Source organism: Pholcus phalangioides, unplaced genomic scaffold, assembly GCF_987345545.1.
Source record: "Pholcus phalangioides strain wild (caught in Gottingen) unplaced genomic scaffold, Ppha-v1.0 ptg000007l_1, whole genome shotgun sequence".
Taxonomy (NCBI): Eukaryota; Metazoa; Arthropoda; class Arachnida; order Araneae; family Pholcidae; genus Pholcus; species Pholcus phalangioides.
The window spans coordinates 48,402,294-48,409,364 of record NW_028301600.1 but is presented as its reverse complement, the minus strand read 5'-3'; the positions used below and the strand labels follow the sequence as shown (position 1 = coordinate 48,409,364).

Genomic DNA, 7,071 nt, shown 5'->3' with positions numbered 1-7,071 from the left:
GAGCCCTCTTATGATAATTAAAATTTTTAAATTTTACATTCTTGTTATTACATGTGTCATTTTTTAAACATGTGGTATGGATTAAAGTTTGAATTGAAGCATTAAGTGATTATTATGTTTATAATCATCTAAAACATTGATCTATAATAAAACAAGCACATGTTCAGTCCTTACATAATTCTCTACATTTGTAATCATTATGATATTGCTCATTATCATTAATTCATGCAACTCAGTTATATAGATTCCATATCATAGAGAAAAAGGCAAATCGATAGCATATGAGACCCATCTCTACTTTCAGTAGGTTACAGAAAGTGCAGGTAAAGTCAAATTAACTTTAAGAAGCTCATACTCAAACATTCTTTAACCCACATACAGGCCCGTCATTTGGGGGAGTCAGGGGACTTTTGAAAATACACTACAAATGGTATATATATATATATATATATATATATATATATATATATGCATATCTTGAGTACATGTTCTTTGCCCCCCTGGGAAAAGTTTAAATGACGGCCTTGCCCACATATAATTATTTTTTACTCCAGGTTACATAAAAAACACCTTTTATGTGTCTGCAATGTGAGAAATTCACTTTATGATTTTAAACAAACAATGTTGAAAAGTTTGACTTCACAGCATAGTGAACATGGCATGCAAATTTGACTGGGTCAAATTTATGACAAAGAAAGAAAAAGAAAAAAAAAACACAGCTCTAAAATAAAAAGTGTCAATTAGAAGTTTCATACTGAAGTTTGTCATTCACAATGCATATTTTCTTTTCTGTACTTCTATTTCAAATAAAATTGTTATAGTCCTGGTAATTAGGAAAATGCTTATTCATAAAATATTTTTGTAACTCTTTTGCTAATATTTTGTAACTATAAAAAAAACTTTTATGATAACGTTAAATTTTTTGATGCTTGCAAAGTCACTCTGTTACTGTGTGTAGCTAGTATGAAAGTTTTTTAGTATGAAAAAAATAGATAGTTCTATTATTCCCAAATACCTACATATCAAGGAAATACTCTTCTCACACACTGACACTAGTTTTTTTCTATTAATATGCTACAGTATACTGAGGTGAAAAAGTCACTGAGATTTTTTCCCAAAAAGAAAAAAAAATTGACAGATTTTGAAATTACATACATAGAATCAGATGTATGAAATGAATGTGAATTAATGTGGGTTTATTTTTGAAATAGAAAGGAAGTTTCCAAATGTGCTAATATTTATGCTAAACTACTTTGTACGATATGTAGATTAATCGAAATGAAGAACTTTCTTAAAAATTCTACGAACTGAAAGTTAGTTAAAATATAAAATAAAAAGCAGAAAACAACAGAGAAAACGATAATTTAGGAGAGGATAATTTAAAGAATAATTTATGTAGATCTTGATCAATTTCACTGTGGTTCAGAAAATTGTTTCTGATTTCTTCTTTTAAAATATCTTAAGTTGATTAGGAGCAAGTTTTATGAAACATTGTTTTTGACTCTGAAAATATATTCTGTTCAACTTTAAAAGAACCGTTACTATATGAATATTATAATAATATTTATTTTTGTTGTTCTAGTTATGTGTAGAAATGTATTGATTAAGTTGACAAAGAATTTTTCTGATTGGATTTTCTATAATGTACACGACTATTGTAAAGAAAAACTGTCATGGGGACATATAAGAGTCATGCAAAAGATAAGACTGTTGTCAGTTGAAGTAGAGTTGAGATACCACAAAAAACTTGTGCATGGATGTTTAAGTTACAACCACAGGCATCTGACCCTGGGGGCAAAGGCTATTTGAGCCTCCACTGTGATAAGTTTTGTGGGGGCTGGGCTCCAAAATTATTCATGGATATACAATGGCAAATTGATAAAGGAGGTGATCCTTTATATAAGTGTTAGTCCTGTGTTTAAGTGATGGCTCATACCTTTAGGGAGGTTCCCCCACCCAATGCTTTCTTCATGTTAGCACCTATAGTTTTCACTCTCAATGCGCTAAATACATTTAAAGTTTGTGGTGCTTTGTAAAATTACATGTCATAATATAATCATAATGCATAATAATGTTAGATTAGTGTTTGATGCAATCTGAGAAATAATCATAAGGTTGCTTTTCACTTCACAGAGAATCATGCTATTGTAAACATAATTAAACCTAAGAATTAGGTCAGTGATAGCTACTTTTGTAGCATATATTATATACATTGCTAATTTCATTGGTGACAAATAATGAAAAAATTTCCTCTGTGCTTATTTTTTGGTATAGCTGGGAATACTTCAGAAACTTCTTATTAAAAGTTCAACTTGAAAGTTAATCTTGTTAAAATCCCATTGAGACTTCTATCATAAATTTTGTGAACTATTTCATATCTACATTGCAAGCTTTCCAAAGCCATTTCTTTCAGAAACTTGCAAAATTTGACAGCTTTTCTTTGCTTCAGTGTGCTGAGTTATGGAAAAATAACAAAATCTTTACTTATATCCTGATAACAATGAAATTTTATAGAATTGTCCCATGAATGAGGTTATAGGCATTTCAAAAAAAGCAAATTGTGTTTTTCCTTATGACCTTTAGTTTAATGGTTTTCCAATTAATGTTCTCATCCAAGTACTATGACAACAATAATTTAGCTTTTATACCGAAATTTTTTCACATCATCACCATGTTTCTATCATGTGTGTTGCATACTTCAAATTGTCAATATAACTCATTAAAAAAAGCATGAGAGCAAGAACTCAAGTATATCTGGATTCAGGATAACCAAATTTTACATACATAACCTCTTTCATCAGTAACTGATTACATTTTGGGCTACTTTGCATACTGAAATAAAAACAAATTGATCATCAAGAATGACATTAAAGCTATATATAAGTTTTTAATGTTAAAATACATTTATAATATATTTAAGTAATTTTGGACACTTAACAGTTTTTGAATGGTGATTCACAGAATGAGTATCGGATTCAAAAAGAGGCTATAAATTATGTATCTGGTTGAACAGAAGAAGGAGATGTATAGAAGATTTCAGAATTCAGAAGTTCAATATTGAAGCAAGACAAAATGCCCGGGTCTTATAAACCTACATATTGGTTTTATCATATGCAGAATCATGAAGCCTATTGTGAGTGTGATGTATGGAAATATAATTTGGTGCAGATTTGTTTATAGGGGAAAAATGTAAAGATGTGTTATAGAACTGTTACTCTTTTTCTCCAGTACAGTGGAACTTCGATAACTTGACACCCCAAAAGCATCAATGAACATGTTGATTTAAGCAGATGTCAAGTTAGCGAGGTTTCATTTGATCTTATCCTCCAAATTTTTAAACATCATTTATGTCATGTACATATACTTATATATACAATTGCATCCATGTAATGGACAATTCCATTCCATCATTTTTTTACGCATTTCAAATTTATTATTGTTATCATTATATGAGTACAAAAAAAAAGAGAAAAATATAGAAATAAAAAATTTACCAAGGAGTCATTAAAAAAATGAACCACTCTGGTAAATGCTAGTAAAAATTAGTATGGAAAACAGAATGTTGAATGGATAAAACTAAGTATATACAGTGGTACTGGATACATATATATATAAAACAAAAATTCATATTAACAGAGGAGTGCAATTTAAAAACAGTTTTACATGCTGCATCAAAAAAAAATATATTTTGGATGCTAGAATGAAAAGCAAAAACAACTAGATTCAGCATGTAAATAAATTCAAATGTTATGTTGTTTAAGTTGTTGTTAATTACATGAGCAACAGAAAAATATTAAAACAAATTTGTTCCAAATGACGTTTAGAGGTGTCGTGAGTTCGATACCCGATTCGCGTCCTTGTCATAAATTTTCATGACGGGGGAAGGTGAACAGAAACGGCGGCATGACCACAGAAAAAGAATGCTACTGCAGGGAGTCCCACATCGAGGGGGTTAGCGTGCACATACCTATCGATGAGTATAATAAAAGGCTGCCGTTCGGAATCGGCAATAAATTATAGGGCCCGGTCTAATCAGTCCTCGTGTGCAGAAAATGACTGTGGTGACAAAAATGATTAATGGTCCCAAGGCTCTCTTTCCTCAATATTTGTAATCATTTTCATAATATATATAGAAATATTTGGCTTGAGACTCTCCCTCCTAACACAATAGCTTTATGCCTATTGTTATCCGTCAAATTTGAATGCCTCTGTTTCGTTTAGAGAATAACTAATGTTTTTAATGGCCGTATTCACGGAGCGACTGTTAAACGGCCGGTCGAATAACATGCGGATGAATGCTATCGCGTATGTTAGAAAAAATCGGTATTCTCGGCTAACCAGTGAGCGGCTGTGACAAGGCCACGGCGTTTAACAAGTGATGATGATGATCTTGATGCTGATTCGCCAATATCGATCACGTGTTTATTCTTTTTTCCTCTGCTGCTGCGATTGTTTTTGAAAACAAGATGGAGGACGATCGCGTTGGCTATCGCCGCAAGATGTTATTTATTTTTGTTATTGGTAGTTTTATTTTATTGAATAAAGTAACGAATTAGAGAAATTTCAAGAAACAGATGTTTAGGACGTTGGTACGTTTCGACCTCGTCACAAGAAACATGCTCGATCGCATTTCTGGGAGATGGAGGAATCTGATTATGATTCTCAAGCAGTTGATGAGGTATGTGTAAAGCTTTATTTAACAGTTATTTATATTTCCTTTTATAAAATCATTATATAAACAAATTTAAGTATCCAAAGTGCGATATATAATGTTGCTGAGTGGTCCCTGATTATCCCTCAACGAAGGTCCCCACATCCTGAAGCCGGGCCGCATGCCAGGATTTTCTGTGGGCCCTTTGATGTAAATTTAGAATGTAAAAACAAAAAATTACGATCAACCCATCCCAGGGCTGAAGCTCTGTCAACATCCCCACCTCATTTTCCCATGTGACGACTAGTGCTTTTTTTAATATCACAAATGCTGAAAAAATATTAATGTCTGATTTCACGAAAAAAAAAAAGTAGATTTCTATTTTTTCCATATAAAATTACAAATACTTTTCTATTCAAAAGCAGAGGTTTATGTATGTGTATTCGATTGAGCCATCAAAGAAATGCCAGTTTGTAAACAATACTCTGCATTGTTTGTAAACAGTGCCAATGATGATGGGAAGAGAATATGCTATTTAATTGTGAAACATCATTTGCAAGTGTATAATTACTATTAAAAATGTAGAAAAAATTACATTCCGAGAAAAATTTGTGCAACTTATTGATGGCATGGTTAATTTAAAGCAATTATATGAAATAATTTGATAAATTCTACCCTTTATTTTATGACCCAGTGTCGAGCATACAAATACTTTAATTTTCGTGAATGATTTTTGTTTCAATTTATACGATTTTTACATGGGGCTGAACTGCACAACTTTTAAAGAAAAGTGAGTCATACAGAATATTTAAGTGTATGTTCATTGAACAGTTCTGTATCTTAGAATGAAGATTACCATATAGGAATAGCTTCCTTTATCAATCAACTTTGGTTTAATTTCTTTTGTTGTGAACTTATTTCTGAAAATTTATCTAATTTTAAAATAACTGTTTATATAAGAATTTAATCTAAAGGTTTCTAAAATCTCTATACAAACTTTTAAAACCTCTCATCATGACCAGGATTAATAGGGGGGTGATTGTACCAGAAATTGTTTTGTTGTAATGTTTCAGGCAACTTATATTTCACAATGTACACGAAATTAGTAAAAAAAAGTAAATTATTTAAAAGAAAAATGAATATTCTCACCTCACATCTCTAATAAAATTATATGGAATAAAAAAATACGTTTAGAAAGAGTTTAACGTAAATAAGTGTTGTGCAAACAGAAAAATAGGTTAAGAGTTTATGAGTATTACATTATTTCTTATTTGTAGTTATTTTCATTGGTTTTGAGTTTTAAATAAGCTATAAAAATTGTAATCTAAATTATTATTTCACTGTCATTGTTTCATGTGTAAAATAAAATTCCTGAAGTAGTATGAAATATAGCTGATACTTCAAAAGTTGACACAAATTAATTTCTGGCTACTGTACTTTATTACAGAATTGGATCAAATCAAGTAAACCTCTCAACTCCCAAGCAAGCAGCCTACAGGCACCACACTTGGGGGTTCTGCACTTCTTTTCACAAAAGATAATTCGACAATTTGTCTGAGATGATCATACAACAAGACGGGCTCATGCAAATTTTTTTTCTGCCTTTTAATTATTCTATTAATACATTTATGAGTACAATAAATAGCAATTAGTTTTGAAAGTTTGATTGACTTTTTTTTCGAAATTGTCAATTTGTTTTTTCAATTGATTTTTAAATATTATTTCAGAGTACAGTGTCTTTATACTACAAAAACATGTTTTATATGTTCACCATTTTGCAGGAAAAATTTAAACGTCTCTATGTTCAAGGTATTCGAAAACATGCCGCCTCGTATGAGATTTGTGCTGAAAAAATCTTGGAAATGACAAAATATGGAAATACATTTTCTCATCTGTGCATTAGATTACTAATAACATTGGACTACGAACAGATTGTATCAAGAAGCACCATTTATCTTTACATTGAGAAGCTGAGTTTGACAAAAAAAAAATTATATCAAGAGTTATGCTCGAAAAATGCTGTATGAATGCACACTCATATTGAGCATCCAGAAGTACATAATTTATATAGTTACCCACATTTTGCAGTTATGCAAAATATATACTGTGCTGTGTAATATTCAAATACATAATGAAATTGCACAGTATAACTACAGTACACTGCTCCATTATGACATTAGCAACAGAACAAAAAAATTTGAAAAACACATGAGAAGTTATGTGCCATATGAAATTTATAATGTGGCTCTGAAAAAACACCTAGAAATTTTAATCAGTGTATGAACTTCGAATCATCAAAAATACAGGAAAAAAATTATTGATCAATTCTTTTTCTTTCAATAGTTTAAAGCAGTGGTTCTCAACCGGTGCTCCGCGGAGCCCTTGTGCACTCCCCAGGGCTCCGCGGCTCGAGGAAAATA

General features: G+C 31.0%; 1 long non-coding RNA gene across 1 annotated transcript; it reads left to right on the top strand.

Annotated features, from left to right (window-relative positions):
- The first annotated feature begins 4,448 nt into the window (after positions 1-4,448).
- On the top strand, positions 4,449-6,311 carry LOC149085403 (uncharacterized). The gene is made up of 2 exons (XR_016192840.1): positions 4,449-4,678; positions 6,099-6,311. It is a non-coding gene; the product is annotated as an uncharacterized LOC149085403 (long non-coding RNA).
- Positions 6,312-7,071: the final 760 nt, after the last annotated feature.